The 24,055-nt window shown below is 47.7% G+C and overlaps 1 protein-coding gene across 7 annotated transcripts in view; it reads right to left on the bottom strand.

Moving 5' to 3' along the window:
- The window catches only part of CCDC160 (coiled-coil domain containing 160), an 84,014-nt gene that overhangs the window by 14,151 nt on the left and 45,808 nt on the right, over window positions 1-24,055 (bottom strand). Inside the window, exon 1 of one of the 7 annotated variants that reach the window (XM_077285325.1) lies at window positions 9,401-9,537. The exons of 1 other annotated variant lie outside the window; for it this stretch is intronic. The gene's annotated coding sequence lies outside the window, so the exon portion shown is untranslated. Of the gene's footprint in view, window positions 1-9,281; window positions 9,538-24,055 lie in introns of those variants that run through there. 5 more of the 7 variants (XM_077285332.1, XM_077285326.1, XM_077285329.1 and 2 more) reach the window with 5 other exon arrangements.

Below are 24,055 nucleotides of genomic sequence, written 5' to 3' on the forward strand. Positions count from 1 at the left end.
AGGGTAATGTAATGTAATGTGTACCAGGGCTGTGCACCTACAGGGTAATGTAATGTAATGTGTACCAGGGCTGTGCACCTACAGGGTAATGTAATGTGTACCAGGGCTGTGCACCTACAGGGTAATGTTATGTGTACCAGGGCTGTGCACCTATAGGGTAATGTAATGTAATGTGTACCAGGGCTGTGCACCTACAGGGTAATGTAATGTGTACCAGGGCTGTGCACCTACAGGGTAATGTAATGTGTACCAGGGCTGTGCACCTACAGGGTAATGTAATGTGTACCAGGGCTGTGCACCTACAGGGTAATGTTATGTGTACCAGGGCTGTGCACCTACAGGGTAATGTAATGTAATGTGTACCAGGGCTGTGCACCTACAGGATAATGTAATGTAATGTGTACCAGGACCTGTGCACCTACATGGTAATGTAATGTGTACCAGGGCTGTGCACCTATAGGGTAATGTAATGTGTACCAGGGATGTGCACCTACAGGGTACTGTAATGTAATGTGTACCAGGACCTGTGCACCTACAGGGTAATGTGTACCAGGGCTGTGCACCTACAGGATAATGTAATGTAATGTGTACCAGGGCCTGTGCACCTACAGGGTAATGTAATGTGTACCAGGGCTGTGCACCTACAGGGTAATGTAATGTAATGTGTACCAGGGCCTGTGCACCTACAGGGTAATGTAATGTGTACCAGGGCCTGTGCACCTACAGGGTCATGTAATGTGTACCAGGGCCTGTGCACCTATAGGGTAATGTAATGTGTACCAGGGCTGTGCACCTACAGGGTAATGTAATGTAATGTGTACCAGGGCTGTGCACCTACAGGGTAATGTAATGTAATGTGTACCAGGGCTGTGCACCTACAGGGTAATGTAATGTAATGTGTACCAGGGCTGTGCACCTACAGGGTAATGTAATGTGTACCAGGGCTGTGCACCTACAGGGTAATGTAATGTAATGTGTACCAGGGCTGTGCACCTAAAGGGTAATGTAATGTAATGTGTACCAGGGCTGTGCACCTACAGGGTAATGTAATGTAATGTGTACCAGGGCTGTGCACCTACAGGGTAATGTAATGTGTACCAGGGCTGTGCACCTACAGGGTAATGTTATGTGTACCAGGGCTGTGCACCTATAGGGTAATGTAATGTAATGTGTACCAGGGCTGTGCACCTACAGGGTAATGTAATGTGTACCAGGGCTGTGCACCTACAGGGTAATGTTATGTGTACCAGGGCTGTGCACCTACAGGGTAATGTAATGTGTATCAGGGCTGTGCACCTACAGGGTAATGTAATGTAATGTGTACCAGGGCTGTGCACCTACAGGGTAATGTAATGTAATGTGTACCAGGGCTGTGCACCTACATGGTAATGTAATGTGTACCAGGGCTGTGCACCTACAGGGTAATGTTATGTGTACCAGGGCTGTGCACCTACAGGGTAATGTAATGTAATGTGTACCAGGGCTGTGCACCTACAGGATAATGTAATGTAATGTGTACCAGGACCTGTGCACCTACAGGGTAATGTAATGTAATGTGTACCAGGGCTGTGCACCTACAGGGTAATGTAATGTAATGTGTACCAGGGCTGTGCACCTACAGGGTAATGTAATGTGTACCAGGGCTGTGCACCTACAGGGTAATGTTATGTGTACCAGGGCTGTGCACCTACAGGGTAATGTAATGTAATGTGTACCAGGGCTGTGCATCTAAAGGGTAATGTAATGTAATGTGTACCAGGGCTGTGCACCTAAAGGGTAATGTAATGTAATGTGTACCAGGGCTGTGCACCTACAGGGTAATGTAATGTAGTGTACCAGGGCTGTGCACCTACAGGGTAATGTAATGTGTACCAGGGCTGTGCACCTACAGGATAATGTAATGTAATGTGTACCAGGACCTGTGCACCTACAGGGTAATGTAATGTAATGTGTACCAGGGCTGTGCACCTACAGGGTAATGTAATGTGTACCAGGGCTGTGCACCTACAGGGTAATGTTATGTGTACCAGGGCTGTGCACCTATAGGGTAATGTAATGTAATGTGTACCAGGGCTGTGCACCTACAGGGTAATGTAATGTGTACCAGGGCTGTGCACCTACAGGGTAATGTAATGTGTACCAGGGCTGTGCACCTACAGGGTAATGTAATGTAATGTGTACCAGGGCTGTGCACCTACAGGATAATGTAATGTAATGTGTACCAGGACCTGTGCACCTACATGGTAATGTAATGTGTACCAGGGCTGTGCACCTACAGGGTAATGTAATGTAATGTGTACCAGGGCTGTGTACCTATAGGGTAATGTAATGTGTACCAGGGATGTGCACCTACAGGGTACTGTAATGTAATGTGTACCAGGACCTGTGCACCTACAGGGTAATGTGTACCAGGGCTGTGCACCTACAGGATAATGTAATGTAATGTGTACCAGGGCCTGTGCACCTACAGGGTAATGTAATGTGTACCAGGGCTGTGCACCTACAGGGTAATGTAATGTAATGTGTACCAGGGCCTGTGCACCTACAGGGTAATGTAATGTGTACCAGGGCCTGTGCACCTACAGGGTCATGTAATGTGTACCAGGGCCTGTGCACCTATAGGGTAATGTAATGTGTACCAGGGCTGTGCACCTACAGGGTAATGTAATGTAATGTGTACGAGGGCTGTGCACCTACAGGGTAATGTAATGTAATGTGTACCAGGGCTGTGCACCTACAGGGTAATGTAATGTGTACCAGGGCTGTGCACCTACAGGGTAATGTAATGTAATGTGTACCAGGGCTGTGCACCTAAAGGGTAATGTAATGTAATGTGTACCAGGGCTGTGCACCTAAAGGGTAATGTAATGTAATGTGTACCAGGGCTGTGCACCTACAGGGTAATGTAATGTAATGTGTACCAGGGCTGTGCACCTACAGGGTAATGTAATGTGTACCAGGGCTGTGCACCTACAGGATAATGTAATGTAATGTGTACCAGGACCTGTGCACCTATAGGGTAATGTAATGTAATGTGTACCAGGGCTGTGCACCTACAGGGTAATGTAATGTGTACCAGGGCTGTGCACCTACAGGGTAATGTTATGTGTACCAGGGCTGTGCACCTACAGGGTAATGTAATGTAATGTGTACCAGGGCTGTGCACCTACAGGATAATGTAATGTGTACCAGGGCTGTGCACCTACAGGGTAATGTAATGCGTACCAGGGCTGTGCACCTATAGGGTAATGTTATGTAATGTGTACCAGGGCTGTGCACCTACAGGGTAATGTAATGTGTACCAGGGCTGTGCACCTACAGGGTAATGTAATGTGTACCAGGGCTGTGCACCTACAGGGTAATGTTATGTGTACCAGGGCTGTGCACCTAAAGGGTAATGTAATGTAATGTGTACCAGGGCTGTGCACCTACAGGATAATGTAATGTGTACCAGGGCTGTGCACCTACAGGGTAATGTAATGTGTACCAGGGCTGTGCACCTACAGGGTAATGTAATGTAATGCGTACCAGGGCTGTGCACCTAAAGGGTAATGTAATGTAATGTGTACCAGGGCTGTGCACCTACAGGGTAATGTAATGTAATGTGTACCAGGGCTGTGCACCTACAGGGTAATGTAATGTGTACCAGGGCTGTGCACCTACAGGGTAATGTTATGTGTACCAGGGCTGTGCACCTATAGGGTAATGTAATGTGTACCAGGGCTGTGCACCTACAGGGTAATGTAATGTGTACCAGGGCTGTGCACCTACAGGGTAATGTAATGTGTACCAGGGCTGTGCACCTACAGGGTAATGTAATGTGTACCAGGGCTGTGCACCTACAGGGTAATGTTATGTGTACCAGGGCTGTGCACCTACAGGGTAATGTAATGTAATGTGTACCAGGGCTGTGCACCTACAGGATAATGTAATGTAATATGTACCAGGACCTGTGCACCTACATGGTAATGTAATGTGTACCAGGGCTGTGCACCTATAGGGTAATGTAATGTGTACCAGGGATGTGCACCTACAGGGTACTGTAATGTAATGTGTACCAGGACCTGTGCACCTACAGGGTAATGTGTACCAGGGCTGTGCACCTACAGGATAATGTAATGTAATGTGTACCAGGGCCTGTGCACCTACAGGGTAATGTAATGTGTACCAGGGCTGTGCACCTACAGGGTAATGTAATGTAATGTGTACCAGGGCCTGTGCACCTACAGGGTAATGTAATGTGTACCAGGGCCTGTGCACCTACAGGGTCATGTAATGTGTACCAGGGCCTGTGCACCTATAGGGTAATGTAATGTGTACCAGGGCTGTGCACCTACAGGGTAATGTAATGTAATGTGTACCAGGGCTGTGCACCTACAGGGTAATGTAATGTAATGTGTACCAGGGCTGTGCACCTACAGGGTAATGTAATGTAATGTGTACCAGGGCTGTGCACCTACAGGGTAATGTAATGTAATGTGTACCAGGGCTGTGCACCTACAGGGTAATGTAATGTGTACCAGGGCTGTGCACCTACAGGGTAATGTAATGTAATGTGTACCAGGGCTGTGACCTAAAGGGTAATGTAATGTAATGTGTACCAGGGCTGTGCACCTACAGGGTAATGTAATGTAATGTGTACCAGGGCTGTGCACCTACAGGGTAATGTAATGTGTACCAGGGCTGTGCACCTACAGGGTAATGTTATGTGTACCAGGGCTGTGCACCTATAGGGTAATGTAATGTAATGTGTACCAGGGCTGTGCACCTACAGGGTAATGTAATGTGTACCAGGGCTGTGCACCTACAGGGTAATGTTATGTGTACCAGGGCTGTGCACCTACAGGGTAATGTAATGTGTATCAGGGCTGTGCACCTACAGGGTAATGTAATGTAATGTGTACCAGGGCTGTGCACCTACAGGGTAATGTAATGTAATGTGTACCAGGGCTGTGCACCTACATGGTAATGTAATGTGTACCAGGGCTGTGCACCTACAGGGTAATGTTATGTGTACCAGGGCTGTGCACCTACAGGGTAATGTAATGTAATGTGTACCAGGGCTGTGCACCTACAGGATAATGTAATGTAATGTGTACCAGGACCTGTGCACCTACAGGGTAATGTAATGTAATGTGTACCAGGGCTGTGCACCTACAGGGTAATGTAATGTAATGTGTACCAGGGCTGTGCACCTACAGGGTAATGTAATGTAATGTGTACCAGGGCTGTGCACCTACAGGGTAATGTAATGTGTACCAGGGCTGTGCACCTACAGGGTAATGTTATGTGTACCAGGGCTGTGCACCTACAGGGTAATGTAATGTAATGTGTACCAGGGCTGTGCATCTAAAGGGTAATGTAATGTAATGTGTACCAGGGCTGTGCACCTAAAGGGTAATGTAATGTAATGTGTACCAGGGCTGTGCACCTACAGGGTAATGTAATGTAGTGTACCAGGGCTGTGCACCTACAGGGTAATGTAATGTGTACCAGGGCTGTGCACCTACAGGATAATGTAATGTAATGTGTACCAGGACCTGTGCACCTACAGGGTAATGTAATGTAATGTGTACCAGGGCTGTGCACCTACAGGGTAATGTAATGTGTACCAGGGCTGTGCACCTACAGGGTAATGTTATGTGTACCAGGGCTGTGCACCTATAGGGTAATGTAATGTAATGTGTACCAGGGCTGTGCACCTACAGGGTAATGTAATGTGTACCAGGGCTGTGCACCTACAGGGTAATGTAATGTGTACCAGGGCTGTGCACCTACAGGGTAATGTAATGTAATGTGTACCAGGGCTGTGCACCTACAGGATAATGTAATGTAATGTGTACCAGGACCTGTGCACCTACATGGTAATGTAATGTGTACCAGGGCTGTGCACCTACATGGTAATGTAATGTGTACCAGGGCTGTGCACCTACATGGTAATGTAATGTGTACCAGGGCTGTGCACCTAAAGGGTAATGTAATGTAATGTGTACCAGGGCTGTGCACCTACAGGGTAATGTAATGTAATGTGTACCAGGGCTGTGCACCTACAGGGTAATGTAATGTGTACCAGGGCTGTGCACCTACAGGATAATGTAATGTAATGTGTACCAGGGCTGTGTACCTATAGGGTAATGTAATGTGTACCAGGGATGTGCACCTACAGGGTACTGTAATGTAATGTGTACCAGGACCTGTGCACCTACAGGGTAATGTGTACCAGGGCTGTGCACCTACAGGATAATGTAATGTAATGTGTACCAGGGCCTGTGCACCTACAGGGTAATGTAATGTGTACCAGGGCTGTGCACCTACAGGGTAATGTAATGTAATGTGTACCAGGGCCTGTGCACCTACAGGGTAATGTAATGTGTACCAGGGCCTGTGCACCTACAGGGTCATGTAATGTGTACCAGGGCCTGTGCACCTATAGGGTAATGTAATGTGTACCAGGGCTGTGCACCTACAGGGTAATGTAATGTAATGTGTACCAGGGCTGTGCACCTACAGGGTAATGTAATGTAATGTGTACCAGGGCTGTGCACCTACAGGGTAATGTAATGTGTACCAGGGCTGTGCACCTACAGGGTAATGTAATGTAATGTGTACCAGGGCTGTGCACCTAAAGGGTAATGTAATGTAATGTGTACCAGGGCTGTGCACCTAAAGGGTAATGTAATGTAATGTGTACCAGGGCTGTGCACCTACAGGGTAATGTAATGTAATGTGTACCAGGGCTGTGCACCTACAGGGTAATGTAATGTGTACCAGGGCTGTGCACCTACAGGATAATGTAATGTAATGTGTACCAGGACCTGTGCACCTATAGGGTAATGTAATGTAATGTGTACCAGGGCTGTGCACCTACAGGGTAATGTAATGTGTACCAGGGCTGTGCACCTACAGGGTAATGTTATGTGTACCAGGGCTGTGCACCTACAGGGTAATGTAATGTAATGTGTACCAGGGCTGTGCACCTACAGGATAATGTAATGTGTACCAGGGCTGTGCACCTACAGGGTAATGTAATGTGTACCAGGGCTGTGCACCTATAGGGTAATGTTATGTAATGTGTACCAGGGCTGTGCACCTACAGGGTAATGTAATGTGTACCAGGGCTGTGCACCTACAGGGTATTGTAATGTGTACCAGGGCTGTGCACCTACAGGGTAATGTTATGTGTACCAGGGCTGTGCACCTAAAGGGTAATGTAATGTAATGTGTACCAGGGCTGTGCACCTACAGGATAATGTAATGTGTACCAGGGCTGTGCACCTACAGGGTAATGTAATGTGTACCAGGGCTGTGCACCTACAGGGTAATGTAATGTAATGTGTACCAGGGCTGTGCACCTAAAGGGTAATGTAATGTAATGTGTACCAGGGCTGTGCACCTACAGGGTAATGTAATGTAATGTGTACCAGGGCTGTGCACCTACAGGATAATGTAATGTAATGTGTACCAGGACCTGTGCACCTACATGGTAATGTAATGTGTACCAGGGCTGTGCACCTACAGGGTAATGTAATGTAATGTGTACCAGGGCTGTGTACCTATAGGGTAATGTAATGTGTACCAGGGATGTGCACCTACAGGGTACTGTAATGTAATGTGTACCAGGACCTGTGCACCTACAGGGTAATGTGTACCAGGGCTGTGCACCTACAGGATAATGTAATGTAATGTGTACCAGGGCCTGTGCACCTACAGGGTAATGTAATGTGTACCAGGGCTGTGCACCTACAGGGTAATGTAATGTAATGTGTACCAGGGCCTGTGCACCTACAGGGTAATGTAATGTGTACCAGGGCCTGTGCACCTACAGGGTCATGTAATGTGTACCAGGGCCTGTGCACCTATAGGGTAATGTAATGTGTACCAGGGCTGTGCACCTACAGGGTAATGTAATGTGTACCAGGGCTGTGCACCTACAGGGTAATGTAATGTAATGTGTACCAGGGCTGTGCACCTACAGGGTAATGTAATGTGTACCAGGGCTGTGCACCTACAGGGTAATGTAATGTAATGTGTACCAGGGCTGTGCACCTAAAGGGTAATGTAATGTAATGTGTACCAGGGCTGTGCACCTAAAGGGTAATGTAATGTAATGTGTACCAGGGCTGTGCACCTACAGGGTAATGTAATGTAATGTATACCAGGGCTGTGCACCTACAGGGTAATGTAATGTGTACCAGGGCTGTGCACCTACAGGATAATGTAATGTAATGTGTACCAGGACCTGTGCACCTATAGGGTAATGTAATGTAATGTGTACCAGGGCTGTGCACCTACAGGGTAATGTAATGTGTACCAGGGCTGTGCACCTACAGGGTAATGTTATGTGTACCAGGGCTGTGCACCTACAGGGTAATGTAATGTAATGTGTACCAGGGCTGTGCACCTACAGGATAATGTAATGTGTACCAGGGCTGTGCACCTAAAGGGTAATGTAATGCGTACCAGGGCTGTGCACCTATAGGGTAATGTTATGTAATGTGTACCAGGGCTGTGCACCTACAGGGTAATGTAATGTGTACCAGGGCTGTGCACCTACAGGGTAATGTAATGTGTACCAGGGCTGTGCACCTACAGGGTAATGTTATGTGTACCAGGGCTGTGCACCTAAAGGGTAATGTAATGTAATGTGTACCAGGGCTGTGCACCTACAGGATAATGTAATGTGTACCAGGGCTGTGCACCTACAGGGTAATGTAATGTAATGTGTACCAGGGCTGTGCACCTACAGGATAATGTAATGTGTACCAGGGCTGTGCACCTACAGGGTAATGTAATGCGTACCAGGGCTGTGCACCTATAGGGTAATGTTATGTAATGTGTACCAGGGCTGTGCACCTACAGGGTAATGTAATGTGTACCAGGGCTGTGCACCTACAGGGTAATGTAATGTGTACCAGGGCTGTGCACCTACAGGGTAATGTAATGTGTACCAGGGCTGTGCACCTACAGGGTAATGTAATGTGTACCAGGGCTGTGCACCTACAGGGTAATGTAATGTGTACCAGGGCTGTGCACCTACAGGGTAATGTAATGTGTACCAGGGCTGTGCACCTACAGGGTAATGTAATGTGTACCAGGGCTGTGCACCTACAGGGTAATGTAATGTAATGCGTACCAGGGCTGTGCAGAGGTCATTGAACATTTCCACAAACCTAAAACACAAAGCTATGTAAAGAGTGGGGGACGCAGTGCTGCATGGATGGGGTAACTGCCATTCAGGAGTCTGGGGAAGTTGGGTGTAATGTCATATATAATACTAGCACCTAGATGATGCTGATCATGGACAGACAGGAATACTTCTAGCTGATGTGTGTGGACACGGTTTCCCCTCTGCCTCAGCAGCACGCAGCAGATTACAGCGGCACAGCCATCAGCTCCTCACCTCCCGCTCAGCTTTTCCCCACGACTCAGTCTACAGCAGATATTCACACCCGCGCATGAGCAGTAGATGTTCTCCCACAGGAAGTAGTTGTGCTGCCCTCATCTCCATAACAACAGGATCCACGCAGCAGCCCTCAGCACACACGTGATCTGCACCAGCCAATCAGCTGTGGAGATGGAGACCCAATGGCCAGGACTATATATATATATGTATACACATCATCTCTTATTTCATTTTGTAGAAAGTTACACTGTAAAGAAAACATTAAATGTCATAGCAAGGGCAGGGAAATTTCTTTAATTCAGCATTCAATAATCTAGAATTTCATATTGTCCAGCTGTGTGTGGACTTTTTAGAATCGGTGCCTTTCTTGTAGTGCCTCTCCGGTGGTCTCCACTGAAATCAGATGTAATGTCACCTGACTTCACAGCCAATCAGTGGCCTCCGTGGTCAGGTGTCTGACCAGACGTCATCTCGTTTCCAGTTGCACAGAATGGCGTTGCCGCAGCCCAGTAACATATTGCCATAGTCAGCAGGCCATGCGACTGCTATAGTGCCAGTGGGCAGGGAAAGCCTGGTGCCAGTCGCCCACTTCCACCCAGCTGGCACATGCGCACTCAGAGTCAGGAGGGTTTGTGTGCAGTGAGCTCTGGCCCTGAGCAAGCGCCATACTGGGCATGTGCCGGCTGTGTTAGGCTACGTTCACATTTGCGTTGTGCGCCGCAGCGTCGGCGCCGCAACGCACAACGCAAACAAAACCGCAGCAAAACGCATGCACAACGCTGCGTTTTGCGCCGCATGCGTCCTTTTTTTGATTGATTTTGGACGCAGCAAAAATGCAACTTGCTGCGTCCAATGCGCCCGGACGCGTGCGCCGCAGGGACGCATGCGGCGCAAAACGCAAGTGCGACGCATGTCCATGCGCCCCCATGTTAAATATAGGGGCGCATGACGCATGCGGCGACGCTGCGGCGCAGAACGCTAATGTGAACGTAGACTTACACTGCAGTCACCCATCAATAACTGCTGGGCCTGGAGCTGGCTCTGCTGGAGTATAACCTGTTATGTGCTGCAGGCACCATGGCAGCTGAGTGGTTAGACATGGAGGACCACCTGGGACTTCCATATGGGGTCCGCAACCTGATTGCGGGGACCTGATAGGTTGTGTAATGGCAGTCAGGGTCACGTAGGAGGCCCCAGCTTTCTATGTACACCACTGCTTGACAGTTGAGGGTTCGGGGTGATAAGTAACACTTAGGGCGCAGTCAGATGGCCGTACACATCGGACCTAGATTGCCCCCAATGACTGAACTGCCCGGTGGCTCTCCTGACCTGAGCGTGGCAGAGTCATAGATTTCTATACCGCTGCCACATTTGGGTCAGGAGAGTCACCTGCCAGCCCGTACATTGCTGTCCCAGTTATATGGCTCCCTGACTGCTCCATTATTAGTTCATAATTACCCCATTACAGCCAACACATGATTGGGAGGAGCAGTGCACAGCTGCTCTAAGTCATTTTTCTGCATCATACTAAAGCCGTATTCACACATTGGTATTTCTTGGTCTAAGCATGGATCGTGATGCAGACTGGACGCAGGCCTCATTACTTATACATGACAGCCTAACCGTATAGGCATACATGAGGCTGTCAGCTTTGTGTCAGGGGACATGTCACCAGGCCGTGCATCACGGTCCGTATTCGTGACACGATAAATGGATTTGTGAATCCAGCATTAGGCAGAGAGATTAGCCAAGGTCATGTTTAGCATTGTACTAACATACAGTATAGCGGCATCCCCTGGGGTCAGCAGGTTGGTCTGACCTACAGGCAGGGCCGTATTTAGAGTTTCTTCTGCCCTAGGCACTTTTAGTGCTGCCTCCCCCTTTGGTGAGTATGACACTATCGGCAGTGACTTTGGCAAGAATCGCTGATGTGAAAGTCGCCTTTTGTAGTAGATCCAGCAGTTTTTCTGCATCTGCCGCGTAACGGATCACTTACAGCAACACTGCGTTCGGCCTCATTCATTCCCTTTGGGATTTGCAGCACTTGCCATGATCTGGCAAATGCAGTACCATACCTCCCAACTTTTGAAGAAGGGAAGGAGGTATAAAATTTGCGGCGCGCGTAGTGTGCCGCGGCAAATTTTAGGCCACGCCTCTGACCACACCCATTTCACAACTAGTCACACCCATATCCACGTCCCAACCACAGCCATTTAGCACTGCTGATCACACTGTTTTATATACAATAATTATAAACAAAAAAAATATGGCCACAGTGCTCCATGCTGTATAATGGCCAGACATGATGCACAATACTGTATAATGGCCACCACACATGATGCTCCATACTGTATAATGGCTACACACAGTTCTCCATACTGTATAATGGCCACACATGATGCTCCATACTGTATAATGGCCACACATGATGCTCCATACTGTATAATGGCCCCACATGATGCTCAATACTGTATAATGGCCACACATGATGCTCCATAGTGTATAATGGCCACTCATGATGCTCCATACTGTATAATGGCCACACATAGTGCTCCATACTGTATAATGGCCACACATGATGCTCCATACTGTGTCATGATTCTCAATGGCGAGAGAACATAGCCCAGCATATATGAGAACTAGCTCTTGGAAGATGGAAACTATACTGACCATGAACTAAACCTGCCGCACAACTAGAAGTGGCCGGGTAGCATGCCTACGTTTTTTTATCCCTAGATGCCCAGCGCCAGCCGGAGAACTACCTAATCCCAGCAGAGGAAAAGACAGTCCTGGCTCACCTCCAGAGAAATCTTCCCAAAAGGCAGACAGAGGCCCCCACATATATTGGCGGTGATTTTAGATGAAATGACAAACGTAGTATGAAAACAGGTTTAGCAAAAATCGAGGTCCGCTTTCTAGACAGCAAGAAGACAGAAAGGGCACTTTCATGGTCAGCAGAAAACTCTATCAAAACACCATCCAGAAACCACTTTAAGACTCTAGCATTAACTCATAACACCAGAGTGGCAATTTCCGCTCACAAGAGCTTTCCAGACACAGTAACGAAACAGCAGCTGTGAACAGGAACAAAATGCAAAAACACACAAGGACAAAAGTCCAACTTAGCTGGGAGTTGTCTAGTAGCAGGAACATGCACAGAAAGGCTTCTGATTACATTGTTGACCGGCATGAAACTGACAGAGGAGCAAGGTTATATAGCGACTCCCACATCCTGATAGGAGCAGGTGAACAGAGGGGATGATGCACACAAGTACAATTCCACAAGTGGCCACCGGGGGAGCCCAGAATCCAATTTCACAACAGTACCCCCCCCTCAAGGAGGGGGCACCGAACCCTCACCAGAACCACCAGGGCGATCAGGATGAGCCCTATGAAAGGCACGGACAAGATCGGAGGCATGAACATCAGAGGCAGTGACCCAAGAATTATCCTCCTGACCGTATCCCTTCCATTTGACCAGATACTGGAGTTTCCGTCTGGAAACACGAGAGTCCAAGATCTTTTCCACAACGTACTCCAACTCACCCTCAACCAACACCAGAGCAGGAGGCTCAACGGAAGGCACAGCCGGTACCTCATACCTGCGCAACAATGACCGATGAAAAACATTATGAATCGAAAAGGATGCAGGGAGGTCCAAACGGAAGGACACAGGGTTAAGAATCTCCAATATCTTGTACGGGCCGATGAACCGAGGCTTAAACTTAGGAGAAGAAACCCTCATAGGGACAAAACGAGAAGACAACCACACCAAGTCCCCAACACAAAGCCGAGGACCAACACGACGACGGCGGTTGGCAAAAAGCTGAGTCTTCTCCTGGGACAACTTCAAATTGTCCACCACCTGCCCCCAAATCTGATGCAACCTCTCCACCACAGCATCCACTCCAGGACAATCCGAAGATTCCACTTGACCGGAGGAAAATCGAGGATGAAACCCCGAATTACAGAAAAACGGGGACACCAAGGTGGCAGAGCTGGCCCGATTATTGAGGGCGAACTCCGCCAAAGGCAAAAAAGCAACCCAATCATCCTGATCCGCAGACACAAAACACCTCAAATATGTCTCCAAGGTCTGATTAGTCCGCTCGGTCTGGCCATTAGTCTGAGGATGGAAAGCAGACGAAAAAGACAAATCTATGCCCATCCTAGCACAGAATGCCCGCCAAAATCTAGACACGAATTGGGTCCCTCTGTCAGAAACGATATTCTCCGGAATACCATGCAAACGAACAACATTTTGAAAAAACAGAGGAACCAACTCGGAAGAAGAAGGCAACTTAGGCAAGGGAACCAGATGGACCATCTTAGAGAAACGGTCACACACCACCCAGATGACAGACATCTTATGAGAAACAGGCAGATCCGAAATAAAATCCATCGAGATGTGCGTCCAAGGCCTCTTCGGGATAGGCAAGGGTAACAACAATCCACTAGCCCGAGAACAACAAGGCTTGGCCCGAGCACAAACGTCACAAGACTGCACAAAGCCTCGCACATCTCGTGACAGGGAAGGCCACCAGAAGGACCTTGCCACCAAATCCCTGGTACCAAAGATTCCAGGATGACCTGCCAACGCAGAAGAATGAACCTCAGAGATGACTCTACTGGTCCAATCATCAGGAACAAACAGTCTACCAGGTGGGCAACGATCAGGTCTATCCGCCTGAAACTCCTGCAAGGCCCGCCGCAGGTCTGGAGAAACGGCAGACAATATCACTCCATCTTTAAGGATACCTGTGGGCTCAGAATTACCAGGGGAGTCAGGCTCAAAACTCCTAGAAAGGGCATCCGCCTTAACATTCTTAGAACCCGGTAGGTAAGACACCACAAAATTAAACCGAGAGAAAAACAACGACCAGCGCGCCTGTCTAGGATTCAGGCGCCTGGCAGACTCAAGGTAAATTAAATTTTTGTGGTCAGTCAATACCACCACCTGATGTCTGGCCCCCTCAAGCCAGTGACGCCACTCCTCAAAAGCCCACTTCATGGCCAAAAGCTCCCGATTCCCAATATCATAATTCCGCTCGGCGGGCGAAAATTTACGGGAAAAAAAAGCACAAGGTCTCATCACGGAGCAGTCGGAACTTCTCTGCGACAACACCGCCCCAGCTCCGATTTCAGAAGCGTCGACCTCAACCTGAAAAGGAAGAGCAACATCAGGCTGACGCAACACTGGGGCGGAAGAAAAGCGGCGCTTGAGCTCCCGAAAGGCCTCCACAGCATCAGGGGACCAATCAGCAACATCAGCACCCTTCTTAGTCAAATCAGTCAATGGTTTTACAACATCAGAAAAACCAGCAATAAATCGACGATAAAAGTTAGCAAAGCCCAAAAATTTCTGAAGACTCTTAAGAGAAGAGGGTTGCGTCCAATCACCAATAGCCTGAACCTTGACAGGATCCATCTCGATGGAAGAGGGGGAAAAAATGTATCCCAAGAAGGAAATCTTTTGAACCCCAAAAACACACTTAGAACCCTTCACACACAAGGAATTAGACCGCAAAACCTGAAAAACCCTCCTGACCTGCTGGACATGAGAGTCCCAGTCATCCGAAAAAATCAGAATATCATCCAGATACACGATCATAAATTTATCCAAATAATCGCGGAAAATGTCATGCATAAAGGACTGGAAGACTGAAGGGGCATTTGAAAGACCAAAAGGCATCACCAAATACTCAAAATGGCCCTCGGGCGTATTAAATGCGGTTTTCCACTCATCCCCCTGCTTGATTCGCACCAAATTATACGCCCCACGGAGATCAATCTTAGAGAACCACTTGGCCCCCTTTATACGAGCAAACAAATCAGTAAGCAGTGGTAACGGATATTGATATTTAACCGTGATTTTATTCAAAAGTCGATAATCAACACACGGCCTCAAAGAGCCGTCTTTCTTAGACACAAAGAAAAAACCGGCTCCTAAGGGAGATGACGAAGGACGAATATGTCCCTTTTCCAAGGACTCCTTTATATATTCTCGCATAGCCGCGTGTTCAGGCACAGACAGATTAAATAAACGACCCTTAGGGTATTTACTACCTGGAATCAAGTCTATGGCACAATCGCACTCCCGGTGCGGAGGTAGTGAACCAACCTTGGGTTCTTCAAAAACGTCACGAAAGTCAGACAAGAATTCAGGAATCTCAGAGGGAATAGATGATGAAATGGAAACCAAAGGTACGTCCCCATGAGTTCCTTTACATCCCCAGCTTAACACAGACATAGCTCTCCAGTCGAGGACTGGGTTATGAGATTGCAGCCATGGCAATCCCAGCACCAAAACATCATGTAGATTATACAGCACCAGAAAGCGAATAACCTCCTGGTGATCCGGATTAACACGCATAGTCACTTGTGTCCAGTATTGTGGTTTATTACTAGCCAATGGGGTGGAGTCAATCCCTTTCAGAGGTATCGGAGCCTCCAATGGCTCCAAATCATACCCACAGCGTTTGGCAAAGGACCAATCCATAAGACTCAAAGCAGCGCCAGAGTCGACATAGGCGTCCGCGGTAATAGATGACAAAGAACAAATCAGGGTCACAGATAGAATAAACTTAGACTGTAAAGTGCTAATTGAAACAGACTTGTCAGGCTTCTTAGTACGCTTAAAGCATGCTGATATAACATGAGTTGAATCACCACAATAGAAGCACAACCCATTTTTTCGTCTAAAATTCTGCCGCTCGCTTCTGGACAGAATTCTATCACATTGCATATTTTCTGGCGTTTTCTCAGTAGACACCGCCAAATGGTGCACAGGTTTGCGCTCCCGCAGACGCCTATCGATCTGAATAGCCATCGTCATGGACTCATTCAGACTCGCAGGCACAGGGAACCCCACCATAACATCCTTAATGGCATCAGAGAGACCTTCTCTGAAAATCGCCGCCAGGGCGCACTCATTCCACTGAGTAAGCACAGACCATTTGCGGAATTTTTGGCAGTATATTTCAGCTTCATCTTGCCCCTGAGACAAGGACATCAAGGCCTTTTCCGCCTGAAGCTCTAAATGAGGTTCCTCATAAAGCAACCCCAAGGCCAGAAAAAACGCATCCACATTGAGCAACGCAGGATCCCCTGGTGCCAATGCAAAAGCCCAGTCTTGAGGGTCGCCCCGGAGCAAGGAAATTACAATCCTGACCTGCTGTGCAGGGTCTCCGGCAGAGCGAGACTTCAGGGACAAAAACAATTTGCAATTATTTTTAAAATTTTGAAAGTGAGATCTATTCCCCGAGAAGAATTCAGGCAAAGGAATTCTAGGCTCAGACATAGGTGCATGAACAACAAAATCTTGCAAATTTTGTACCTTTGTGGCGAGATTATTCAAACCTGTAGCTACACTCTGAAGATCCATTTGAAACAGGTGAACACAGAGCCATTCAAGGATTAGAAGGAGAGAAAGAGAGGAAGGCTGCAGTATAGGCAGACTAGCAAGTGATTCAATTAAGAGCACACTCAGAACTAGAGGAAAAAAAAAAAAAAAAAAATGTAGCAGACTTCTTTTTTCTCTCCTTTCTCAGCCAGTAATTTAACCCTTTTTTTTGGGCCGGTCAAACTGTCATGATTCTCAATGGCGAGAGAACATAGCCCAGCATATATGAGAACTAGCTCTTGGAAGATGGAAACTATACTGACCATGAACTAAACCTGCCGCACAACTAGAAGTGGCCGGGTAGCATGCCTACGTTTTTTTATCCCTAGATGCCCAGCGCCAGCCGGAGAACTACCTAATCCCAGCAGAGGAAAAGACAGTCCTGGCTCACCTCCAGAGAAATCTTCCCAAAAGGCAGACAGAGGCCCCCACATATATTGGCGGTGATTTTAGATGAAATGACAAACGTAGTATGAAAACAGGTTTAGCAAAAATCGAGGTCCGCTTTCTAGACAGCAAGAAGACAGAAAGGGCACTTTCATGGTCAGCAGAAAACTCTATCAAAACACCATCCAGAAACCACTTTAAGACTCTAGCATTAACTCATAACACCAGAGTGGCAATTTCCGCTCACAAGAGCTTTCCAGACACAGTAACGAAACAGCAGCTGTGAACAGGAACAAAATGCAAAAACACACAAGGACAAAAGTCCAACTTAGCTGGGAGTTGTCTAGTAGCAGGAACATGCACAGAAAGGCTTCTGATTACATTGTTGACCGGCATGAAACTGACAGAGGAGCAAGGTTATATAGCGACTCCCACATCCTGATAGGAGCAGGTGAACAGAGGGGATGATGCACACAAGTACAATTCCACAAGTGGCCACCGGGGGAGCCCAGAATCCAATTTCACAACAATACTGTATAACGGCCACACACAGTTCTCCATACTGTATAATGATCCCACATGATGCTCAATACTGTATAATGGCCACACATGATGCTCCATACTGTATAATGGCCATTGGCCACACATGATGCTCCATACTGTATAACGGCCACACATGATGCTCCATACTGTATAATGGCCATTGGCCACACATGATGCTCCATACTGTATAACGGCCACACATGATGCTCAATACTGTATAATGGCCACACAGTTCTTCATACTGTATAATGATCCCACATGATGCTTAATACTGCATAATGACCCCCCTCCTGTATGCATGGCTCATATTCCCCCCCTGTATGCATGGCTCATATTCCCCCTCCTGTATGCATGGCTCATATTCCCCCTCCTGTATGCATGGCTCATATTTCACCCCCCCTGTATGCATGGCTCATATTCCTCCCCCTGTATGCATGGCTCATATTCCCCCCCCCCCTGTATGAATGGCTCATATTCCCCCCCCTGTATGCATGGCTCATATTCCCCCTCCTGTATGCATGGCTCATATTTCACCCCCCCTGTATGCATGGCTCATATTCCTCCCCCTGTATGCATGGCTCATATTCCCCCCCCCCTGTATGAATGGCTCATATTCCCCCCCCCTGTATGCATGGCTCATATTTCCCCCCCTGTATGCATGGTTCATATTTCCCCCTCCTGTATGCCCCTGTATGCATGACTCATATTTCCCCCCCTGTATGCATGGCTCATCTCTCCACCCCACCCCCGCTCCCATCTTGAATGGCGCGGCTTACCGTCCTCCTTCATCCCCCCTCCGTCCCTCATACTTACCTGTTCCTCACCGTCCGGCCGCGCCGACATCCCTCTGGCTCTGTCCCGACTCCCGGCGCAGCAACTTCTTCCTGCGTGAGCGGTCATGTGATACCGCTCATTAAGGTAATGAATATGCGCATATTCATGACCTTAATGAGCGGTACCACGTGACCGCTCATTCAGGAGCGCTGCAGAAGCCGAGACTAGGCATCGCCGGAGCAGGGTGTGTATCGTCTTCATTAGGCGGGCGGGCGGGCGGGGAGGGGGAAGGCCGGGGCTGGGGGGGTGAGGGGGTTTGGGTCGGTTGGGAGGCGACCCAGCTTTAATAAAAAAAAAAAAAAAAACCTTGCTCAGGTGCCACCCCCTGTATTGTCCCCGCCCTAGGCACGTGCCCTCACGTGCCTAGTGGCAAATACGGCCCTGCCTACAGGTCGCCTATATGTTGTAATTGTGGGTTAACACATTTATGTAGGTTGATATTGGAAGACTTTTGGCTGGCGCCATTAGGGTGCCCACACATATAAGAGCAAAGTTGTCCAAACAAGGCAACTATCTTATGTGGTCTCCAAACTGTCACCTAAAAGACGAGACCTGGGAAAAGTAGGATTGGGCATGTTGAATTAATATGCCCATACCTTTGTTTTTATGGGAAATTAGGAAGGAATCTGTGGAATGGACCTACTCACCTAAATACATGCTTTGATGTACCAACTGCTCATGTCTATGGATGACCGGACTAATAGCTGTCAGTTGAACAAGGCTTTCATGAACTGCAGTTTACGAGATATGGGCGTAGGGAAGCTGCTTTCATACAGCCATAAACTGTCCCCAATTCCCGGACCTCCTGCAGTTTGAGCTAACTGGGAAGTAATCACCAAAGGATGAACCATTAGATCAGAGAAGGCACTGGAGGCTCAAGCACTGCGACTCTGGCTGCCACCATGGTTTGGGGAAATCTTTCCTTTTTTTGTGTAAAACTAGAGCAAGTAAGGCCACGTTCACACGTTCAGTATTTGGTCAGGATTTTACATCAGTATTTCTAAGCCAAAACCAGGAGAGGAACAATCAGAGGAAAAGTATAATAGAAACATATGCACCACTTCTGCATTTATCACCCACTCCTGGTTTTGGCTTCCAAATACTGATGTAAAATACTGACCAAATACTGAGTGTGTGAACATGGCCTAAAATAAATGTACGCTGGTCCACAACCTGCTGCTCCTGAGATGGAATGTCTCATCACAGGAACATGAACTTTCTATAAGTGCTAGTAAATGTATAGACTGCAGGACAGGTCTCTGCTCCTATTCTTCAATCTCTAGTTCACAGCGGATAGACAATTTCTGGTTACTATTTCTCCAGTGAAACTCAAGCTGCAGCTAATGGAGGGAGCAGATGTCCGATTCCTGTGTGAGCACTAATGCTCTGCTGTGAGTCAATTAATGTCCAATACTGACTTTATGCACAGGAGTCATGTGATGGTATCATCATCTCCATTTTGGTGTCACGTTAGCCGTTATGTAACCAGATGTGGTCCATAGCGATAGTGTAGCCGTCAGGGTTTTTACATAGAGATCATATGTGTCATTGTGGCATCATCCAGACTTACTAGTGATGTACACATACTGTACATGGCTGTAAGTATTACTATGTGGCCATGTAACTAAGTTATGCTCCCACTGATGCCATGAAAACAGTATAGGTAACCATTATAGCAAAGAAAGCAACCGCAAAATGTCCAACCGACACTAAAGGGGGTCTGACCATTTGTAGCCAGGTCTTATCTACGGTGATAAAATCTGTTTATGACTGGGATTTCTGAGGAATATGTTATGTGGTCACAGCTTATAGTCTCACATTACTCATGCAAAACAGGGATGTGATGACCTCTAGTGGTAAAATATGGCAATGCACAGAACTGTTTAAGGCCGGTTTCACACGTCAGTGGCTCCGGTACGTGAGGTGACAGTTTCCTCACGTACCGGAGACACTGACACACGTAGACCCATAAAAATCAATGCATCTGTTCAGATGTCATTGATTTTTTGCGGACCGTGTCTCCGTGTGCCAAACACTGAGACATGTCAGTGTTCGTGGGAGCGCACGTATTACACGGACCCAATAGAGTCAATGGGTCCGTGTAAAACACAGACCACACACGGACCTTCTCCGTCTGGGGTCCGTGTGCGTGCAGGAGACAGTGCTACAGTAAGCGCTGTCCCCCCCACATGGTGCTGAAGCCGCCATTCATATGTTCCCTGCAGCAGCGTTTGCTGCAGAGAAAATATGAATAATAGTGTTTAAAATAAAGATCTATGTGTCCGCCGCCCTCCCCCCCCTGTGCGCCCCCCCCGCTGTTCTGAAAATACTCACCCGCTCCCACGTTGGCTGTCACTCCTTCCTCTCTGCCCCGCGCCTCCTACTGTATGCGATCACGTGGGGCCGATCATTTACAATCATGAATAGTCGGCTCCGCCCCTATGGGAGGTGGAGCCACATATTCATGACTGTAAATGATCGGCCCCACGTGACCGCATACACTAGAAGCCGCGGCCAGACCAGGAAGCAGCGAGGGAGCGGTTAAGTATTTTCTGAACAGCGGGGGGGCGCACAGGGGGTGGAGGGACGGCGGACACATAGATCTTTATTTTAAACACTATGATTCATATTTTCTCTGCAGAAAACGCTGCTGCAGGGAACATATGAATCGCAGATTCAGCAAGATGCAGAGTGGGTACCACACGCTCCGTGTGGTACCCACTCGCTATACGGGCGGCACACGTGTGCCGCACGTATGGCCTACGTGAGTTCCCAGGCACATGGACACGGATAACTCCGGTACCGATTTATTCCGGTACCGGAATTATCTGGACGTGTGGGACAGCCCTAAGAGCTAGAGTTCCAGTCGTTCAGGACCTTTTAATTCCTTACAGCAATCATTACAACTGCAATCCACTGTGCTTAGTAAAGGATACATGAGCATAAGGGTATGTACTCATATGCAAGAAAAGCGGACGAGTGCAATTCGATAAAAAATCGGATTGCATTCTGACCAATTTTTTTGTGATTTTTTTTTCTCAGCTCAACTCAGACTGAGAAAAACATCGCAACATGATACGATTTGCAGCGTATCTCAGACGAGACTCGCCAATGCAAGTCAATGGATGCGAGAAAAAAAACGCACGGCACTCACACCATGCGAGTTCTGTCAGTTTTTATGCACCGGTGTCCTTTGAAAAGCTGGGGTCTAAGGGGTAACGTTTCTCCTTGTGGAGAGTGACATACCAGCTGGCTTGTCAAGGTAAGGAGGCTTATTCGCCGTGCAATGCTCCTCTGGGAATTTACATATGCAAATTGCCTCTTCTGAGAAAAAGAGGACTTAACTCTATAGCGCCACCTGTTGGAAGTAGCGATCCTACAAGTCACAATCAACCCTTTAAAGGGAACCTGTCACCCCGTTTTTTCCGTATGAGATAAAAATACCGTTAAATAGGGCCTGAGCTGTGCATTACAATAGTGTATTATGTGGACCCTGATTCCCCACCTATGCTGCCGAAATACGTTACCAAAGTCGCCGTTTTCGCCTGTGAATCAGGCTGGTCTGGTCAGATGGGCGTGGTGACATCACTGTTCCTTCCCCCAGATCTTGCTTATTTTTCCGTTGGTGGCGTAGTGGTTTGCGCATGCCCAAGGCCCGAATCCACTTCATAGGTGTGGAAAAAGAGCGCGATCTGCGCTATTCCCCTGGTGATCGGTGGGGGCGGCCATCTTCCTGTGGCCGCGCATGCGCAGATGGAGCGCTCTCCTGCCCGGGGCTTCAGGAAAATGGCCGCGGGATGCCGCGCGTGCGCAGATGGAGATCGCGGCGGCCATTTTCCTGAAGCCGAGATGCGAACTCTGCCTCTCACCTAGCCAAATCAGTTCTCATGCTTCGTACTGACGAGGGCCAACAGCCCGAAACACCGTGTCTGCGAATTGAGATACTGATTTGGCTTTTATCCTAAGTCATATTGCACGACTCGTTAAAGGGTTGATTGTGACTTGTAGGATCGCTACTTCCAACAGGTGGCGCTATAGAGTTAAGTCCTCTTTTTCTCAGAAGAGGCAATTTGCACTTTGAAAAGCTGGTAATTCATGTGCTTTGTACAGTTAAATCACACTGACAGGTTATAATAGAAAAGATAGAATAGATATATACACGAAGAATACATATGTATATATATATATATATATATATATATATATATATATATATATATATATATATATATATCAGTAACACACACATATATATATGTGTTTATATTGCACAGAAAGATAGAAGAAAAGCCAGTAATTCATCTGCCGGCTTCTGTAAAATCACTGCAGGAGCCGACAGGATGGAAGACATGGATTACATACAGTAAAGACAAATAAAATATGTACTGTAGATATATAGATGTCAGTGACAAATACAATTAGTATAGTGTGTGTGCAAATTACTGGACATGCATTTAATAAAAGATTATTTTACGGTAAAAAAGGGCGCTGGCTCCCGCGCAAATTTCACAACCAGCAGAGGGAAAGCAAACAACTGGGGGCAGATGTTTATAGCCTGGGAAGGGGGTAATACCCATGGAGCTTCCCAGGCTATTAATATCAGCTCACAGCTGTATACGATACGATACACTTTATTGATCCCGGGGGGGGGGGGGAATTGCAGTATTACAGCAGCAATACAAACAGCAGTACATAAAATATTTGGACACAAATCTTGCACAGGTATACCAACATTACATAACAAATAAATTAGGGACCCCCAAAAAAATTGATGTGGGGTCCCCCATAATTAATAACCAGCCTAGGCTATGCAGACAACTGTGGGCTGATATTAACCCCTTAACGACCGCCGATACGCCTCTTAACTGCGGCAGTTAAGGGTACTTAAACCACAGCGCCGTTAATTAACGGCGCTGTGGAAAAAGTGAATAGCGCCCCCCAGAGTCAGATTTTCTCTGGGGTCTCGGTTGCCGGGGGTAGCTGGGACCCCAGATAACATGATTCGGGGTTTTTTTACTGACCCCCGAGTTGCGATCGCCGGTAATTAACCGTTTACCGGCGATCGCAAAAAAAAAAAGCGATCTCCCTTTTAATTTCTCTGTCCTCTGATGTGATCGCACATCAGAGGACAGAGAAATGGGGTCCCCGATAGCCCCCCGATACTCACCTGTCTCCCCCGGTGCTCCTCGTGGCTCCCGATGGGCGCCGCCATCTTCTTCCGGCAAAAAAATGGCGGGCGCATGCGCAGTGCGCCCGCCGGCTGGCACCCGGAGGGTCTTTGGGGTCTCGGCTGCCGGGGGTAGCCGAGACCCCAAAGAACATGATCGGGGTCGGTTCTTACCGATCCCTGTTTTGCGATCGCCGGTAATTAACTGTTTACCGGCGGTCGCAAAAAAAAAAAAAAAAAGCGATCGGTCATTCTCTGTCCTCTGATGTGATCGCACATCAGAGGACAGAGAAATAGGGGGATTCTGGGACCCTGCTAT

The sequence above is a fragment of the Ranitomeya variabilis genome, chromosome 2 (genome assembly GCF_051348905.1).
Source record: "Ranitomeya variabilis isolate aRanVar5 chromosome 2, aRanVar5.hap1, whole genome shotgun sequence".
Lineage (NCBI taxonomy): Eukaryota > Metazoa > Chordata > Amphibia > Anura > Dendrobatidae > Ranitomeya > Ranitomeya variabilis.